Source organism: Danio rerio, chromosome 9, assembly GCF_052040795.2.
Source record: "Danio rerio strain M-AB ecotype USA chromosome 9, GRCz13ab, whole genome shotgun sequence".
NCBI lineage: Eukaryota > Metazoa > Chordata > Actinopteri > Cypriniformes > Danionidae > Danio > Danio rerio.
In genome coordinates this window covers 23,487,311-23,509,147 of record NC_141029.1, presented here as the reverse complement: position 1 = coordinate 23,509,147, position 21,837 = coordinate 23,487,311, and the positions used below count along the sequence as shown (strand labels likewise).

The 21,837-nt window shown below is 35.5% G+C and overlaps 1 protein-coding gene across 5 annotated transcripts in view; it reads right to left on the bottom strand.

Moving 5' to 3' along the window:
• Positions 1 to 21,837, bottom strand: part of arhgef7a (Rho guanine nucleotide exchange factor 7a) — a 180,189-nt gene that overhangs the window by 99,751 nt on the left and 58,601 nt on the right. Inside the window, exon 23 of one of the 5 annotated variants that reach the window (XR_015498838.1) lies at positions 18,452 to 18,572. The exons of the other annotated variants lie outside the window; for them this stretch is intronic. The gene's annotated coding sequence lies outside the window, so the exon portion shown is untranslated. The remainder of the gene's footprint in view (positions 1 to 18,451; positions 18,573 to 21,837) is intronic. 5 annotated transcript variants of the gene reach the window in all.

Genomic DNA, 21,837 nt, shown 5'->3' with positions numbered 1-21,837 from the left:
TTTTTTTTTTTTTTACATTTTTTTAGCACAACAGTATTTCCAGAAGAAAATATATGCAAAGATGTCATTTTAAATTTGAAAAAAATTTGTGTTTTAAAAAAAACAACGACAGCAGAAGTCAATGATTGATTTGAATTATTTAGCCTGACATATTTACTGCTCCAAAATATTTTAAAAGTTTCTCAAAATAAAATATATTGTGTTCAAAGCATAAAACAGTTTTTTGTTTTTATACCCAGACATTTAAAAAAGAATATATTTTAGAGCAATCATCACAATACCATGAAACCGTGATATTTTTATCTAAGGTTATGATACCGTCAGATTCTTATACCAGCCCATGCCTTGCCACAGGTAATACCAAGAGTGGTAAGTGAGATTGAATCATTGTCGTTTTACAACAAACCATCTAAAATAGCCTGGTGCAGGTAGGAAATATCAGGCTTAACCAGTGACACCTTTTCCGCTTTCTATATTATTTACTGGTTAAATATTTATGATGAACTTTTTCATTTAGTCAGCCTCTGGTACTTTTTAAAGTAACCATCAAAGCCAAATTTAGAGATATTTACTATCTTTCGAAGATGTGGCCATAGTGACATTCAGTGTGTCAGATATTTTTTGATCATTCAAAAGATTAATTTTAGTTATAAAAGAGGTAAGCTACAAAAACTTGATACATTTTTCACTGCAGTAAGTTTTGTTTCTCCAAATTCTTCTTTTGTACCGTTTTTGGCTTGTTGTTCTTTAACCTTCCCGGTATAAAAACTCAAAATGAACATTTATTAAATAGAGTAGCTACCTAGCAAATGAAACTGTATTGTAAAGAGTTAAGCAACGTTTACTGTAATATTTAAATATACTGCTCACAAAAATAAAAGGAACACTTGGAGATACATTGTGATGTTTAAGTGTTCACTTTATTTTTTTGAGTAACAGTTTGGACTTTTTGGTAAAAGTTTGGACAAGAGAACACGTATTCACTACTAACTAGCTGCTTATAAATACTCATATTAAAAACTCAAAATGAACATTTATTAAGTAGTGTAGTCAACTAACAAATGAAACCCTAAGAGTTACAACCTTTGTACTATTTAAATATACTGCTTAAAAATATAAAGAGAACACATGGAGTTTCATTGTTTAAATATTAGGTGCCCAAACTTTTTTCGTATGAAGGGCCAAAAACCAAATATCATTGATAGCCATGGGCCGAAGATAAATATTCATTCATTCATTTTCTTGTCGGTTTAGTCCCTTTATTAATCCGGGGTCGCCACAGCGGAATGAACCGCCAACTTATCCAGCAAGTTTTTTACGCAGCGGATGCACGTCCAGCCACAACCCATCTGGGAAACATCCACACACACATTCACACACACACTATGGACAATTTAGCTTACCCAATTCACCTGTACCACATGTCTTTGGACAGTGGGAGAAACCGGAGCAAACCCACACGAAGGCAGGGAGAACATGCAAACTCCACACAGAAACGCCAACTGAGCCGAGGTTTGAACCAGCGACCTTCTTGCTGTGAGGCGAACGTGCTACCCACTGCGCCACTGCCTCGCCCCGAAGATAAATATACCAAACTATTTTACATTACAACTATTTTGCCATGGGTAATTTCCTAATCCATATTATTTTTTCAAAATATTAAAAAAAAACATAGAAAACTTTACTTTGAATCCTATTAACTAATGCAGCTAAACTTTTTTTTTCTATTATAACTTATTCCAATAAGAACATAAACAATGATATTTATAACACAGTGGAGTTCAATGCTGAATATACTACTCAAGCAGAATCTGCCTTTGCCTTGATTCACTCATCAAAGTCTCTGCATTGTCCTCTATCCGTTGTGTGTACATTTTAAACTAAATCAGATTAATTTAAACCATTTAAATTAACGATTAAATTGAATTGGACATTCTCTGGTTAACTGCTTATAAATACTCAAATTAAATACTCATTAATTACTCAGTATTAACTAGTGAAGTTAACTAACAAATAAAAAACTGTATTGTAAAGAGTTAAAACCTTTACTGTACTATTTAAATATACTGCTTAAAGAATTAAGGGAATACTAGGAGTTACATTGTACGGTTTAAGTGTTTGCTTTATTTTTTGAGAAGTGAATTTTACTTTTTACATTAATGTAAGTGATTCTTCTATATACTTTTTGGTAACAGTTTGGACTAGAAAACACATATTCACTACTAGCTGCTTATAAACATGCATATTAGTATATTGGCTGTGTATTATTACTTTTACAGATTAATTTAACAAAATAATCATCATAATCATAACTATATTCTAGATCACTTAAATCTACTCCATACCTAACTACTTCAACAATCATAATTACTATAAAGAATCAGAATCGGTTTTATTGCCAAGTGTTCTCTACACATACAAAGAAATTGTTTTGGCTACAGAAGCTTCCAGTGTACATAAAGTGACAACACAAAATAAATATGAAAAAATACGACAAACATTAAATAGGGATGCAATTAGACAAGAGAGCTCTTGAATTGTTTGTACAGATCTGTTATAAATACAAGTTATAAGGTGCTATGTTCAAGTGCGTATGAGAAAGTGTTGCACATGTTTATTGCACAGAAGGGGAATATTTAACTGTTCAGCATTTTGTTTAACTGTAAACAAATGTTAAAACAAATAATGTTTAACTGTAAATAATCAGGAATTAGCTTATTAAGTAGTTTAGTAAGTAATTAGTAAATATGCATTCCCTAATCTAAAGTGTTACCACAATTCTTGCATACTCCTTTGCTGGCAAAACCTATAGTCTAACAGACTGATTTGACTCAACATGTCACTTTCCCAACTTTTAGTCCCCTTCTCTTTTGATGTTCACAATGTTTTGACTAAAGTACAGAAACTCATGACAAAGGCAGCTATCGTTTTTTCCTCCTGTCCTTTCGCTCTCGCTCCACTGGAAAAAACGAAATTGAATGTTGAGAGCAACTTTAAAAAAAGCCCTGATTAAATGCCAGGAAAGCGAACAACATGACAAGCGGAGAGGAGCCACTTGCTAACAGCCAACCTGAGGGAGGGGGAGAGTGGATTAAACATGGAAATCTCTAATCTCTCTCAGGCCTGTAGGATTATTCTGCTCTCTCTCAGTGTGAGCGGACATATTTACCCATGGTGAGTATATTTAGACTCTAAATTCCCCTGCTGCCTCTTCTACCCACTGGCTGGCACTGGGAGAAGCAGGGGAAGGACGCCAAGCATGGGATAATAATACAGGGAAAGAGAGAGAGAGAGAGAGATGGAGAGTGAGAGAGTTTCCCCCTCCAGCAGAAAGCAGAGGGAGAGGATTAGGCCCTCTCATCTCCCGGTGCATCATCCACTCCCTCCACTGATGCTGTTTGATGATATCCAGCAGCACAGAGGGATGATCCCATTACACGCCAATGAACAGTCCGACCAATACACAACCACAGCAACCACATTACACTATTACAGCGAGCTGTACGCCAATACCCTGCCACTCCGTGCCAATAAATGCTGCCGGACTAACCTATTATCCAATAAACAACCCCTCCGGTCAACAATTACAGCATGCTTACCAAGTATACACCAAAGGTCAAGTAATGCGCTTACAGTACGAGGGGTCTACTGGATACCCCTGGACACACGAGTGCAGGAAAACAGCACACAAACTGCTGTGCTGGCTGGATGGATGGACGGATGGATGGATGGATGGATGGATGGATGGATGGATGGATGGATGGATGGATGGATTGATGGACGGATGGATGGATGGATGGATGGATGGATGGATTGATGGACGGATGGATGGATGGATGGATGGATGGATTGATTGATGGATGGATGGATGGAGTGATGGATGGATGGATGGATGGATGGATGGATGGATGGATGGATGGATGGATGGATGGATGGATTGATTGATGGATTGATGGACGGATGGATGGAGTGATGGATGGATGGATGGATGGATGGATGGATGGATGGATGGATGGATGGACAAAGGATCATGGGATTCACTATGAAAAAAATTATAGAGAAAATATTTCTGGAATCAGCCCTGCTGAGTAAGTTGACAGACACTCATCCACCATTGACCATGGGGCTAACGCACATGCACAAACATTTGTTTGAAGTTTGAATATGAGAGTTCAAATTGAAGTTACAGTGCAAAATATCTGACCTGTGCCAGATTCAGATGCCATTTACACTAATGCCTTTTCATTTTAAAATGTCATTTTAGAATGAAAATTCTACTCATCCAGACATAATGATCTACAAATGTGAAAAAGGATCTCCATCCACACTATCCTCACTGGAAATGCACATATTTTGATGGTATTCAAACACTATCTGTTTGTTAAGTCGTGACGTATTGGTAACGTGTGGAATACTGTTTCCGGTTCCAAGACGCTACTCATTTGAATTGATAAAATATTCGTTTGTCCATATCACACTTTAAAGTGAATTTTATATGAAATCAGGATACACTGCAGTCTCTGCACTTGCTGCATTTCAGACACCAATTTGAGCAATTTCTAAAAAATGTATCACTGGCCATCGGATACTAGGCATATGTACAGTATATATATATATATGGGGAGACTCATCAAATAAACGTTTACAAAGCGCTGTAATACTTCAGAAAATCACGTTCGCAATATATATATATTGCGAACGTGATTTTCTGAAGTATTACAGCGCTTTGTAAACGTTTATTTGATGAGTCTCCCCATACAGTTTGATAGCACTTGGACCCAGAAGTAGCTTTGCGTGACGTCACAATTAACAAGCAGATAAGAAAAGAAAAACAATCGATTTGAGTTGGGACAAGACAACGTTAATTTATTCATTTTTTACAAATTCAAGTGGATTGAACATAAAACAATTAGGTTGTCCCAAAACAAAACTCAATATTTGTGCTCTTTTAACTTATTTTCAATAAGTAGCTTGAACAAACAGCAAACATAGTTTTTTTTTTTGTGTACTTGCCTTCTGCTGGTTGGTTAATGCTCATATTGGAGGGGTTGATGAATCAAGAAACAATACACAACAGTCCAGAAGACCAGTGAGAAAGCAATTGTCAATAGCCACAACACCAGCATTTCCAAAATAAAGCTGGGTTTTTAGTGTTTTCAAAAAGTTCAGTTTGAACAGCAGTGTGAACACAAGGCGTAACCGCAACAAAACTTAGATATTAGAAAACTTAGAAACAAAAACACAGTGCTGTAAACAGCACCTCAGTGGTATCACTATCCACTTTTGAAAATTTTGTTGACAATAAAAATGTCATATCAACTGTCTGTTATTAGATATTAACTTCTTATTTTTATGGTATGCCAACAGACATTTTAAGGTTAACCTAAAAGAAACCAAACCCTGCCAGTCCACTGTTATTAAAAGTCTTATGAGAGTTAGTATATAGTTCAATTCATCTTTATTTCTATAGCACTTTTACAATGTAGATTGTGTCAAAGCAGCTTAACATAGAAGTTCTAGTAGACTGAAACCGTGTCAGCAAATATACGGATTATAGTAAACAAAATGTATAAAAGTGATCTTCAAAATAACATGAAACCCACTTCAGAAATAAACATGCCTATTCTAATTTAGTTACGGGTGACGCAGTGGCGCAGTAGGTAGTGCTGTCGCCTCAAAGCAAGATGGTCGCTGGTTCGATCCTCTGCTCAGTTGGCGTTTCTGTGTGGAGTTTGCATGTTCTCCCAGCGTTTGCGTGGGTTTCCTGCGGGTGCTCCGGTTTTCCCCACAGTCCAAAGACATGCGGTACAGGTGAATTGGGTAGGCTAAATTGTCCGTAGTGTATAAGTGTGTGTGTGAATGTGTGTGTGGATGTTTCCCAGAGATAGGTTGCGGCTGCAAGGGCATCAGCTGCGTAAAAAATGTGCTGGATAAGTTGGCGGTTCATTCTGCTGTGGTGACCTCGGATTAATAATGGAACTAAGCCGACAAGAAAATGAATGAATGAATGATTTAGTTACCAAATAACATAAACCATATGCTTGCCAAAATTACAAACCCTATAAGTTATAGCACTAACTGAAACAAAAAGTGAAAATGAAGTTGTAAATGGGCGTTATAGACGGCAAGTGTTTTTCAGCCTCCGGTAAACTTTCGGTGAGTGGTTAAAGTGACTATTTTTAATTTCATAAGGTTCCTTTTACAAAACTCAAAATGTAATTTAGTTAAAATATAATCCAATAAATAGACTGTTAAGTCCATTAAAAAGCAGTCATTTAGTTGTTCAAGCATAAAACGAAATGCAGGTGAGCGCTGAAACTCTATTGAAAATACTGTGGTAAAATTTTTACCAATAAAATTAAACACAGTGCTTCTTGTCCGGTGTGAGACCGGCATTATATTGTATCTCAATTAGGCAGTAAAGCTCATTGATTTTAAACAAACCAGATTCTAAATTCTGTAAGTGTATAATGGCATGACCATCCACCGGAAGTGCCTGCGATCTCTTATTGAAAATTAAACCTCCCTGTGCACATCATCGCCCAATACTAAAAACACATAGAGGACATCGCTGTGGATGTAGAAGGAGAGGAGGAGGAGTCATTAAAGCTCATTAGCGCAGCACCTGTCTCCTCTAACAGGTGAAACTTTACCTGGTCTCCTCTACTGGTCTCAAATAGGCCCTTGGGTGACTGTTGACCTTACACGTGAACTTGAGAGGCATCACATAACAGCTTTACATTCATCTTCTATAGATGAAAGGACAGTGGTCGGTAAGGGTGTCTGACTTTGATGTATGAGCCAGAGTTACTGAATGACAGCCTCAATGGTCATTAGGGGACTAAAACTCAGACACAGGTCATATGTGTGTGATCCACTACCTTAAATCCAGTTCACAGCGGACAAGAACCAGGGGCAAAACAAGCACATTTTTTTATCCTCACCCTTCTCTGTGCCAAAATTAGTTGAAACTTTTTCAACTAACAACATGTAAAGAATGTTTATTAATTGCCTGTGACTACATTTCAACAGAAATTACCCATGGCTCATGGTTCACATAGTATAAAAAGCGATTAATTACTTTACTTAAAAAAGTGAGTGAACCTGTTGTAACTTGGAACTGTTAGGTTGACTTAACTTTTTTTATACTACCTGACAAAAGTCTTGTCATCGACCCCAGTTGTAAGAGCAACGAATAATAACTTGAATTCTAGTTAATCATTTGGAAAAGTGGCAAAAGGTAGATTTTTCCGATAAATCATCTGTTGAACTGCATCCTAATCATCACAAATACTGCAGAAGACCTATTGGAACCCACATAGACCCAAGACCCAAAAATCAGTCAAGTTTGGTTAAGGGAAAATCATGGTTTGGGGTTACATTTAGGATGGAGGTGTGTGAGAGAACTGCAAAGTGGATGGCAACATCAACAGCCTGAGGTATCAAGACATTTGTGCTGCCCATTATATTACCTACCACAGGAGAGGGTAAATTCTTCAGCAGGATAGCGCTCCTTCTCAAACTTCATACTTCCAGGATTAGCCAGCCCAGTCAACATGAACTTTATTGAGCATGTCAGGGGTAAGATAAAGGAGGAGGCATTAAAGATGAAGCCAAAGAATCTCTGGAGTCCTGCAAGAATGCTTTCTTTGCCATTCCAGATGACTTATTATTATTATTATTATTATTATTATTATTATTATTATTGATGAGTCATTGCAGAGATGTATGGATGCTGTCCTCATGGGACTCATACACAATATAATTTCTTTTACACTGCACCATTACATTGTTCTTTACTGTACATTATTTCTGATAAGTGACATAACTTTTGTCTAAGCAAAGTCAGATCTTACTGTCCTGAATGAATAATTAAATGATCATATTTTATTTTGATAATCTAAAGGCCTTTGCCTTCCATATAAGCCACTTCTGATACCAAATGATCAACTATAAGTCAAGTTATTATTTGCTGTTCCTAAAACTTGGATAGCCAACGACTTTTGTCAGGTAATCTAGTTCATTTACTTAATAATTAAAGGTTTATTTTTACAAAATGCTTTTTACAGTGCAGGCATTCTTACATTTATTTGTGCTTTTTTATTATCAAACCTAGATCTCTGCTCTTACAACGTTTTGTTAAGGATCTGGTTTTTTTGTAGCTTGTAAGAATACATTGCCTGAGTTGTCTATAAAAGTTATGGTACAAAAATGTATGTATTTTTATTAAATTTCAAAAATGTTTTAATGTCTCTGAAATGGTCTACAAAAATGAATCTTATTATGCTGTGTTAATATAAATTATATTTACATAATGTTTATATTCCATATATTTGCATTCATAATCCATGCATTTCTAAAAAAAAAATAATAATAAATGTTTAAATTACCAAAAAACAAACACTTCATAAAATAAAAATTCTATAATGACAAACAAAGATATATGGAAATGTGATTAAAAAATAGATGACAAAAATCTAAAAACAAAATCTAAATTACTGTCATTCTCAAATGCTCCAATTTCAGTTTCTCATTTTTAAACTTTTAATGAAGAACAATTATCCTCTTTGTCTTGTTGTATAAAATGACTCAAGGTGTTGAAGACGCGAATCAGGCCAGATTAATAAAACAAGTGCTCACGTGAGCTCCACAGCTACTGAAGGTATCAAATGTAGGTTGTGAGCATGTTGAAGAGGAGAAGGGGGCATCTTGTAACCAACATGCGGGGGCAGAATCTGAACACCCCTAATCATCCCTCCAGCACAGCACAGCACAGAGGAGGAGGGAGACTGAAACACTGCAATACGGGAAGCAGACCAAGGAAATCCTGTTCTTAAGATTGGCAAGCGTAGAATCGGCATTGGAGTCTAAAAAAAATTAAAAATGAGGGGATTTGGGATTTTACCAAGACACTAAACCCAGGAGGAATGGTGTTTGTTATATATTTTTTCCTTTATTCTTTTAAGTCATCTCCCTTTTGCTCTGAGAGAGGCCTGTAGGGCCTGGTGCGTGTAACGGAGGTGAGCTGTTGCAGACTGGATGCTGCAAAGAGCCACAGGAAACAGCACTCAAACGATTTTACAGTCTGAGTCCAAAGAAAGCACATCTCAAAGAACAGTCATGCGTCTATTCAGGATCAAACAGCCTTAATTATTTTTCATATTCACAGTAACAGGCCCAACAATACCCCTGCCACTAAATATATCATTTCCTCGGGCAAAGATTACATGTTGCTTTAGCTGAGGTATGGAATTACCTAATAAAGACGTGTGATACAGAACGAAAACCAGCTACTCATACGCTCAAATAAGCAACAAATTAATTAAGAGTTCGCTATGCGATGGGGGGAAAATCGTTAATGGCTGAGTCACTCTTGCATGATAGCACAACATAATTGCAGATTATTGCATCATAAATTTCTTGTTTTCACATAAGCCATTTGAGGTGCCAAGCGTGAGGATTTGGCAACGCTTCAGTAAAAATAAACACGAGTAAAATGTTTAAATAGTTACACTTAATCGTGTAAACCAAATCTGGAAGGAAAAACAACCTTAATAATTCACCTACACAAACTCTCTCCGCATTGGAAATGAGGCGATTTATCATCTGACTGACTTGGTCATTGAGTTTAGCGCTGCTCTGTGCTTGTTAACTCAAAACAAAGCACTATTTGGATCATCTGTGTGTGCTTTTCTATCAGCTGAGAGAAATTAATTAAACAGTGCTTGCATTTCTGACTAACTCAGCGCAAATCGCTAGTGAATTTCTATAGCAGAATTGAAATAGTAAAGGAGCTGTATTAGTTTCATGTTTTAATTTTTCTGTGTGAGGGTGAGCATTGTATTAATATGAGCATTTCTTTCTATTATTTTTCCTGCATTCAGTCGCTACAAAATTGTAATCAGTCGTTGCGCCGTTTAATTAAGGTCATCTTTATAAGGGAAATTTTCAATTAAGTTTGCAGATTATTCATTTCTTATCTAAATGCTGATACATTTAGTTCTAGAAGTGGGAAATATTTTGTATATTTAGTATCTCAAGTTTGTTTTGTGCAAAACTTTAGCAAGTTTTTACTCTTTTACAGGTTACAATGCTTAATAAATATATTATTTGTGCTTTGTTTAGAAACTACAGTTGCCCCAGATGATCATTTCTATGTAATAACTTTTTTACAAATCGAAAAATGTTATAAAATAATTTTAAAATATTAGCTTAGATGAGCAATTTTATAAAGTTCATGATGAATTTCATTAAAAAATAACTGACTTTGCTTTCAGATTTTAAGGATGAACATTAGGGGTGTCAAAATTATTAGTTTCTTCAATGCACTGCAATACAGACGCAAACAATTCGGTATTGGTTCAGTAATAGTCATAACCAGTTAAAATGTACTGATGTAATTTATAACATATAGCGTTATTTGCGGTAGCTTACTATGGCGAGGGGGAAGACTGTGAGTAATTAAAGTGCTCCAACTACTTAAGAAGTGCACAGTTTTCTGCTTGTGAGTCTACTGGACAGTCTTTCACTAGCTATGTTTCCATCCAACTATTTTTATGCGCATTTTGCATATGAGTAGCATAAACTTTTTATTTGATAAGAAAAGATGCGCATAAACTACAATGGAAATACTTTTACCGCAGAAATTTCAGTATGCACATTAAAAAAGTTCATGTGATTTTGTGATAAGAGATCATGTGATGATGAAAATGTGTGCAAGTGGACAAACCAGCAAGGCTGAGCACGCTGTAAACCATCTGAACTGTAGTTTTGATCATGCTAAAATGCCCTACCATTTAAGTAGTAGTGTTATTATAATATTAATGACCTCCAGAATCAAGAGCATCTGTGCTCCGCGTCTGACACCTTCAAATGACATCGCACGTTCACTGCGTGTCAGGTTTGACTTCTGAGGTGCAAGTCATTTATTAAATGAAGAAAAGATTGACGCAGCTTCTCCTACTGCAGCAAATTCCATTTTTACTGTTAATATTTGGCGCCAGTTAATCAGGAAGTGACGATTTTGTTCGCTTTGACTCATTGAATGGAAACACTGCTTTATTCGCACATCTTTTATACGATAATCCAGTTTTGTGCATAAAGTTCATTCGCATTTTGGATCGAAACATAGCTACTGACAGGAAAGTGCATCAGAACCCAGCTAGAAAAAAAGGGTCCCATTTTATATTAAGTGTCCTTAACTGCTATGTACTTCCATCAAAAAATAAATACAATGTACTTACTGTGTTTATGATGTATTTGAGAACACTTGTGGTGCTTTTGAGTGGGGATAGAGGTTGGGTTATGAACAGGTTTGGTGGCGTGGCTAGGTTTAAGGGTGGGTTAAGGTGTAAGGGATGGTCAACATTGTATTTACAAATGTAATTACAAAAGTTAATTAAAGATGTAATTACGTACAGGTATTTAATCAAGCATAAGTACACCGTAAATACATGTATTTACACAAAAAACACATTGTAACAAACTATTAATTCCTGTGTAAGTACTTATTAGTTAAGGCCACTTAATATAAAGTGGGACCAAAAAAAGCTCTAAACTTTTGACCTGCTGGCATGTCCATGGGGTAACGTTTTATCTCCTCTCTCGGTTGTTACGACAATGACGTTACTTGTAACATTAGTGCACAGTCCGTGTCACTGTTTGCTGAACAGTACCAGAGTCACTCTGACCATTAGAGCCAATCGCAGCCTTTTCTGTTGAGCGAATGACCAATCGGCATTTAAGAATTCGTTCAACATTGCTCGAAAGTGGGATAATATTTGTTTATTTGCAACAAATGGTCATGTGCATGTACTTTAGTTTTGCTTAATACAAACAAAAAGAGCAGGTAAAATTAAAAGTACAGCACATATATCTGTCACATTTGTAACATATATATTACAGATAAATATATTAATAAATTATACTTTTTAATAAAAAAATTGTGTTGCTTAGTAAAATATCAAATTGTTTATGGAAAGCATTGTCAATGCACTGTGATGCAGAGACATTGAATTGAACTAAATCTGATAATCATAACCAAACTGAACCATGAGACAAGTGTGGGTTCACACCCCTAATGAACATGAGCAAAAATACTGCCAAAGATTTTAATTTTAGAGACACATCGTATGATTTTGTTATTTTTCCACATTTTTCGAGAACCTTGGACTGACTTTTGCTGTTTATTCAGATGAATCCCTCACCCAAAGAGCACTGACACATTATTTAAGCTACCCCTGAGTACTTTTTGTTTGATTTTGGATTCTTACCCATAATATGTGATTTATATTTGAAAAATTAAAGAGAGTAAGGAGGAAATACAGTTTTGAAACAACACAAGAATGAAAAAGGCCTCAATTCTATAATAACCAAAGTGATCTCATTTATAAGCCAGGCTATACAATAAAACAAACAGCGACAAATATTAAATCACCAATAAGAACTTAAAGTCACAATGCACAACTGCTGGAAGAGAGCCTGTGATTGCAAATACGAAGTCATCATTGAGGATTACAACACGTATTGTTTGGATGTAATTGTTGCATCACCAACAATGCTTGCCAGTTACAGCAATAGCATGAATAAAAATGGAAATAAGTGCAGCTTATTGTCATCATTTGCTCTTAATATCTCGGCGCAGCCCAGGATAAGTCGGCGCAGCTTTACATGCATCGCACCAGAACGGATAAATTAGAATTGACACTAATAGCTTTGTAAAATCGCGCACAGACTGTAAGCATCAGGGTGTTTCAGATCAATCCCAGCCTGCACCTCATCCGCCTTTTAAGGTGAAGGCCTGGCAGTTTGACACCGCTTCTCCAGTGATGCAACAGGAGCGAGAGATATCAGACCTCCAAGCCAGCTGTCAATCTCCCGCTCGCCTCCCCGCGGACTCCACACCCACCAAAGCCAAATTGCAGCTGGGTGCGCGTGTGCGAGCGCGTCGGGGGCTCGAGGGACGGCGCACAAAAGAGCCGAGAGCTGACCAGCGCTCAGGTGAAATTGAATTGGAAATCTTCCACGGCTCGTTAGCATAAGAAAGGAGCGTGTGGCTTTAGACAAAGACTCCTCTTCTCATGCAGAAAATCAATCTCTCCTGGGGCCCGGCTATTGTTCATCTCCGCAGTACAGGTGTCCCTTCAATGGTCCTTAATCAAAAGTGTCAAAACAAAGTTAGGAGTTATCTCCCTGCCGCTGTCTGTTGGACCGCGTGCACGAGCTTGCAGAAGGAGGCGTGTTCGTGCAACTTCAGCCGTTGTGAATAAACGGAGACATGTATCATGAAACTTATAGCTATTTACCTCGCTTTGCACACTGCCACGAGGATTGGTTTAGTGGATGCAGGGAAGTAAGTGTCCTTATACTCAATAAATGTCAGCACAACATCGGTTTTCTGTTGAAGCCGCCACTGAGGCCACGGCGGCCCGTGTGTGTTTTTCTCTTAGCCGCGACACTAGGAATTGGCTGAGTGTATTGAGGCTGTAACACAATAAAGTGGGATGGAGAGCAGTGGCCCACAGGTCGCTTTGCAAAGAGCAGATTAAATAAGATGAAATGAAATGCAGCAGCCTTCTCTCTGAAACAGAGCTGATAGCTGCATTTCTGTCTACATATTTTTTAGATGTATTTTGAGATTTGCAATACAATCTCATGGTAGTTTGTGAGTATTTTACCCACATGGAAAGAATCTATATGCACATATATGAAACCTATATGCAGTATATATGCACATATATCATAATATATACGCTGCATATATGCATATGTATACATGCATAAACAAGCCATATACTGAAGCTCTTCTGTATTGCTTCTTTATATCCACATATAAGCCCTATATGTACATACGAGATATGTTTCCTATATAGCTCATTTGTCACTTTGGCAACTGTCATACATGATGCCTACCTCATATTTTCCGATATCAAGACAATAGAAAAAACAAACAAAAAACAAAAAAAAACAAAAAAAACGTATGTATGTGCGAACACTTGAAATTGGTATCACATGGGTATTGGTATCAACCATAACAAAATGATTTGTTGATGTTCGTTTGTTTTTTTGCCTATTTTTGTGCTTGTACTACATTTTTTTCTTGTACGATTTGAATGTTCTTAATATAAGTAAAATTTTTACAGGGGCTTTTATTTATGTTGTCTAGCAGCTATGGATTTTAATAATTTTACTAACATATAGGTAAACATAGATGAACATATAACTGAAAATAAATACAGTTGAAGTCGAATTATTTGAAATACTTAGATTTTTTTTTCTTTTTTAAATATTTCCCAGATGATGTTAAACAAAGCAAGGTAATTTTCACAGTATGTCTGATAATATTTTCTTCTCCTGGAGAAAGTCTTATTTGTTTTATATCAGCTACAATAAAAGAAGTTGTTAAATTTTTAACACCATTTTAAGGACATAATTATTAGCACCTTTAAGCAAAATCAAAATCTAAGGGAGGCTAATAATTCTGACTTCAACTGTATGTGCATATACAGTTTGCACAAACAGTATGATTTTTTTTATATATATATATATTTCCCAAATGATGTTTAACAGAACAAGGACATTTTCACAGTATGTCTGATAACATTTTTTCTTCTGGAGAAAGTCTTATTTGTTTTATTTTGGCTAGAATAAAGGCAGATTTTATTTTTTATGAACCATTTTAAGGACAAATTATAAGCCCCTTTAAGCTATATTTCTATTCGATAGTCTACAGAACAAACCCTTGTTATACGATAACTTGCCTAATTACCCTAACCTGCTTGGTTAACTTAATTAACCTAATTTAAATGTCACTTTAAGCTGTACAGAAGTGTCTTGAAAAATATCTAGTAAAATATTATTTATTGTCATCATGGTAAAGATAAAATGAATCAGTTGTTAGAAATGAGGTAATAAAACTATTATGTCTAGAAATGTGTTGAAAAAAATCTCTCCATTAAACAGAAAATGGGGAAAAAATAAACAGGGTGGTGAATAATTCAGGGGGGCTAATATTTCTGACTTCAACTGTATGTACATATAACACGGGCAAATTGACAATTTTATATATGTCACATATATTAAAAACCTATATCAAAACCTATATTAAAACATGTTTATATAGGTTCTTTCCATTTGGGTAGACTTTTGATAAATTAGTGGTTCATTTTCATTAATGGGCCTTCATCATTAAATAAACATCACCTAAATAATCATCAAAGATAAGCTTGAATTTTTATTTATGTGTGGAGATTATCTAAATGTATCTACTGTATGTTTCATCCAACCAGAATCTTTCCACCTAAAGGAATGATGTAGTTAGTGACCTTCTGTTAAAGCATAAATGCTGTTGATTGCTGTGAGCCTATGAACTCTTTGCTAGTGTAAAAGCAGACTTCTGCTGATGAAAACTGCAAACTATTTTATTCAGTAAATTTTTCTTTAATTAACTGGATCTCTGACTCCTGGTAATTTTTTATTTTATAGGGTCCTTGGGTTTAACTGTGAATTGCCCCTGCACACTTTATTGTATTGTACAAGGACTTACATGATCTTACACTGTACTTTAAGTGTAATTATCTACAAAAGCATGGGTAAAACAAGATAACTCCATGGGTTAAGGTTAGTCTAAGGGGCAGGTTCAGATACATTCCTATAATTACTGTAAAATGTATAAAGCATTATGCAGAACTAGACTGTATAGAAACATTCGCTACATTCACTTTTCTTAAAACCTTACATTTTCTTATAAATTCATTTGCACTAAAATTAGCCAAATTAGCCACAAATTTGTTGAAACATTCATTCATTTTCTTTTCAGTTTAGTCCCTTTATTAGTCTGGGATCGCCACAGCGGAATGAACCACCAACTTATACAGCATATGTTTTACACAGCAGATGCCCTTCCAGCTGCAACCCAACACACTTATACACTACGGACATCTTAGCCTACCCAATTCACCTGTACCGCGTGTCTTTGGACTGTGGGGGAAACTGGAGCACCCGGAGGAAACCCATGCAAACTCAGGGAGAACATGCAAACTCCACACAGAAACGCCAACTGACCCAGCCGAGGCTCGAACCAGTGACCTTCTTGCTTTGAGGCGACAGCACTATCTACTGTGCCACCACGTCATCCTTGTTGAAACAAAATCGTTTCATTTTTTTCTTTAAGTCAGGTTGGGAAATCTCACAATCACATAAAAACTTTTGGATGGAAAGGCCAAGATGCACACAAAAGCATTTGTGCTTTATTACATCAAATATTTTTTATCCTGTAAGAAAATATGTATAGGGCGATGTATAGGGTGGTGCAGCAGGTAGTGCTGTCGCATCATAGCAAGAAGGTCACTGGATCGAGCCTCGGCTGGGTCAGTTGGCGTTTCTGTGTGGAGTTTGCATGTTCTCCCTGTGTACGCGTGGGTTTCCTCCGGGTGCTACAGTTTCCCCCACAGTCCAAAGACATGTGGCATAGGTGAATTGGGTAAGCTAAAATTGTCTGTAGTGTAAGTGTGTGAATGAGTGTATTTTCCCAGTGATAAGTTGCAGCTGAAAGGGCATTCACTGCGTAAAACATATTCTGGATAAGTTGGCCGTTCATTCAGCAGAGGCAACCCCAGATTAACAAAGGGACTAAGCCGAAAAAAAAATGAATGAATAAATGAATGAATGAATGAATGAATGAATGAAGAAAATATGCATAAAAATTATGATGGAAACAAAGTTATCAGATGTATTTCACAGTTTTTTGGCTACTCAGAGGTGGATGCCATGCTAGTTGTTAACCTTTTTAGTGCTAAATGAAATACAACATATAGAATTTATGCATTTGACCCAAAAGCAAAAGCAAGGTAATCCATGGATGTGCTTCTATGACTTTCTATGACAAAAGACAAAAACTAAATGTAAAGATGGAATACGCTGGTCAGGAGAGAGAAAATAGCTATGTTTGCTGTAACTCTTTTAGTCTGTGCATTAAAACCACTCACAGAGCAGTGTTAACGTTTTAATGCCAAGTCTAATAAAACACAAAATGCAGTGTTTGATTGTTTCTGTTTTTGTAAATGTGAAACAATAAAAAGAAAATGAAAAAAAATGTGAAAAACTTTGTTACATTTACTTTGTTAGTGACTGTGAAAACCTGTCATCAGTGTGTGAAAAGAGTTCATAAATTGATGTGCTGCACAAAAAGCAACAATTAAAAAAAGTGATTAATTGGACCAACCAGTGAATCGACCTCAGCAAACATCATCTCAAGGGCTGTTTCAGTCATTCTGAATTGTCTGAGCCAAACTCAAACAAATTTAATTCAAAACACACCAATAACTGTCTCACAACACTGTGTTCCCAATCATCAACATCCTCCTTAAAAAAACAACTAAAGCTGCTGTAGTAGGTATTTCAGACCTGTAGGTGGAGATGCCATTTGCTAAAGAAGCACTACACTCCTGTGCACATACAACCTGTAGTCTTACATTAGCATTTTTGTTTGACAAGTGCAGAGTATGTAACACACCTATGCATAACAAGTTTTACACACACAGAAAAAAAATGATTCATTGGATTTACTCTTTATTTTAAGATAAGTAGTTGCAAACAATTTCAACATAGGCTTGTTCTGAAAACGGGGCTCATTATACATTTCTGGAGACTGCAAATTATGCAGCCAGAAGTACATATGGCTGCATTTAGTTTTTAATGCGAACGCTACGGGGCGGTATTAAGCCGCTTACCAGATGACTGATTACCTACGTATGGATGGCTTTCCTGCTGTTTCCAGTTTGTCCTATAAGCTCACCATGTAAGTTGGTGGACTTGAGAAGTGCTTTTGAAAACATTATTGGTTGGGTTAAGGGAAAGAGGAGGATGGGTCAGTCAGTCAGTCGACAGCAACCTCTGGTGGATTTATGCGGGAACAGCGGGTGTGAATGGCACTTCGCGAGAGAGATTTGAGATTTAAAAAAATGTAAACAGCGGCCCCTGGTGGATAAACGAAAACAAAAACTGCAAAGAAACGCAGCCACTGGGAAGTATTCTGCACTCTCTAGAAATGTATATAGAGGTACATTTTCAAAATGAGCCTGGGTTGAACAAATTATATGGGCTGAATTTAAACAAACAAATTAAATTTTGACATGTTCAATTTAATTTGTTTCAATTCAGCCCATATAAATGGCTTGCAACAACTTACCTTAAAAAAATGAGCAAAACCAAAGAATATTTTTTTCAGTGCAGAACTTTTCATCAATTTTACAAAACCCCAACATGCAAATGATTAGCCAAAACATTAAAACCATCATTAAAGCAACATTAAAACCATTGTTTTTTTAACCGAAAATATGTAAATCATTCTGAAAGACCTTCATGACACATATTAGCCGATCCAAATTGGGAAAGCAATGTGCACTGATGTGATGTGGTTCCCACCAATGATGTTTAATGCAATAGATTTAACCTTTTAATTATGGCGTCTCTGACAGGACATCCTCATCTTGAACATCTCCAGAACTGCAGGAGTTAAAGCCGGTCTCCCCTGGGCTCACCCTTCCAAAAGCCATCCGTTCTGGTCAGGCCCCCTGAGACACCCCCATGCAAACATTGGGTTGATTAAAAATCACTTAATAGAAGTGAAAAAATAAAGCTGTCTCATCAGCCTGACGGTTCCACAGAGACTCATGGGACATCAGTCGTGAAAGACACAGCTCTATATTAAAATCCAGCACATATGGCTCGTAACAGATGATTAGATGGACATGTATCTGTCAGAGCTCAGTGCTTATGCTTTGTCTTCCTTTAGAAGCTGTTCTTTCTTCTGCAGAACACAAAAGATTAGGAGGAATGTTAGCAAGCACACAGATTTGGTGTCCGCTGACTTAAAACTGCATTGGCAAAATAATAATTATAATAAAATACTTCTTTTAGGTTCCACAGAAGTTTGAACTGACATTAGGATGAGTAAACGGTGTGAGAATTAAAATTATTGGCCCAAATATCCCTTTAAATGTAACATGCTGCATTGTGTCATTCTTAATTTTGGACTTATTTACATCAGAGATGTAAAATGAATGCTGTGGCTTTGTGACAAGTGTAGAGCCATGCAGCTGGAGATGACAGGACAAACAAAAAATAAAGTCCTTCAGTCCATCACTAACAGATGACGGATCGCCACTAATATTCATCAACACTCTACAACATGCTGCAGTAGCAAAGACACAGCATTACAAATAGGTATTTTAGTAGATTGACTTACATTAAAAAGCAAATGCATTTGTCAATTATTATACAAAACTAGCAATACTTGCAATACTAGCAATAAAAAATATATATCATTGTTATTTTTGTTTAAATCATGTTATAAAATGACCAAAAATTTTAGGATACTATTAAACATTATATTGTATTATGTATTGTTGCTGTTGTGTAAAACAATTTGTATATTATTGGGATGTTTTGGGTGATTTTTGGTTGTTATTATTATTATTATCATCAATATTACTATTAGTATTATTGTTGCTGTTAATATAAAAACGTTTTTTTCTGTGGATTCTAATATTAATAATTTTGTGTGGTTATAGCTGTTTTATAATTATAAAATTAATAATAATAATAATAATAATGATGATGATGATGATGATGATAATAATAACAATAATTATTATTATTTTATACTGTTATTTTTATTACTATTATTATTATTACTGTTATGTTTAATATTGTTATTATCATTATTAATAGTGATATTATTATAAAACAGCTATAACCACACAAAATTATTAAAATTAGAATCTCCAGAAAAAAAGGTTTTAATAACAATAATAATAATAACAACAACAACAATATTAATAAATGATAAAAATAATAATAACAATAAAAGAATATTTACTGTTTTTATTATTATTATGTTTATTATTATTATTATTATTATGTTTATTTTTATGTTTATTATTATTATTATGTTTATTATTATTATTAATGTTGTTATTATTATAAAATAGCTACAAACATACAAAATTATTAATATTAGAATCCCCATAAAAAGTATTAATAATAATAATAATAATAATAATAATAAATGATAAAAAATAATAATAATATTAAAATAATAATTATTGTTATTACTATTATTGTTGTTGTTATTATTATTTATTATTTAAATATTATGTTTTTGTTTTTGTTTTATACCCAAAGACACCCACATGTGCAACATGATTCAAATATGTCATATAAAATATAAAGCATATAAAACTATTAACCACTTCAACACTCCAAGAGAGCTTAAAAAACCTTTTAGAGAAGAACATAAGTGTGAAGACTTGCTGTAACAGCAGTAGTTGATGAACAAGCTTCTCTTACACAGATAAATGTGCACAAGGATCAGATCTGAGCCAAAAACTGAAACTCAGCATTAGGAGATGTAATGTGAACATATAGCCTCGGTGCACACAGACATCTGACGTGAGACTCAGGGGGACACTTCCTAACAAAAAAAGGGATCAAGGGGGCATGACAAAAACAGAGCCGCCAGTAATCCCTCTGGCAGCTATATTGGATCAACCCTAATCTGTCTGAAGATGAAGAGTCTACAGTACCTCAGAAGGATTAGATCTAAAAAGCCTCTCTATGTTACCTTCAACCTCTGACTCCAAAGCCTCAAGGGCTCCGTCTCAGCCTTCTCTAAGTGAAACTGACCCCCGTCTAATGGACAAACCACGAGCTCCAGCAGAACACATCTTTCCACACAGCAGATTATATCATACAAAAGTGTTAGAGCTGCTGTCTGTTCTTGAACTATCATACTCTTTAACAACACTCAAACACTTTTATGAAGAGAGATTTTTTGTGCAAAATCTATATGCTGCTAAGGATAGCTGAGATGAAATACTAACTTTAAAGTAGAGCTGCACAATATATCAGCATTGATATGTGATCATTGGCAATAGTCACATCACAGGATATGCAATGTTGAGTCTGGATTTTAGTTGATCATTTTGCAAAGTGATTTTTGATGTCTGTGACTATGAAGATTTGAGCACTCAGGCATAATACATTTACAACAAAGACTACGAAATATTATTTTACGTTTGATTGTTCAATTACTGTACACCTGAATACAGTTAGCTGCTTCCTAAACTTCCCTACTATATAGTACACTATATAAACAGTATGCAAGTCGAGTAGTATGTCCGAATTCATAGAATTCGAAAAACAGTTTGCGAGAAGCACCAAGATAACCTACTATATCAAATGTACACTATGCTATCCCATGATGCCACGTGAGAGAATTCATGAATGGAAGTGAAGTGATGCAACTGATGCAGGTAGATCAAGTGATCATGACAAAATGGCGAATGTAGTACGTCCCTTCATGTAGAGTCCCATTCATACTACTCACATTTATATGGTGTAGAATGTACTTTTCTAATAGTCATGTAAAGTCAAATTCAAATGTAGTACCTATTGAGTGGTAGGCGACTTCGAACGCACCTGGAAAACAATAAAATGCTGTTTATTTAATTATTATCTCTTTTTTTATTGAATAATTACTAAATTGCATACAGATGGACTGGCAGAATCATCCAAATCAATCTAAAAATATAAATTCTTTTAAAATAGATATTTAAGTCATCTAGTGAAATTGTACTTATATCGCAATACTATACTATGTTGCAGAATTAATAAATAATTTTTCCAATATTGTGCAGACGTACTTTAAAGGCTAAAATATGCAACAATTGTAGACTGTTATCTTAGTTTTTAGTTTATGAGACATTTTATGACCGTTCGTATTACAAGAACCTCCCAAGGCTGACAAGGAACATCATTTCAAACCCAAGTCATTTG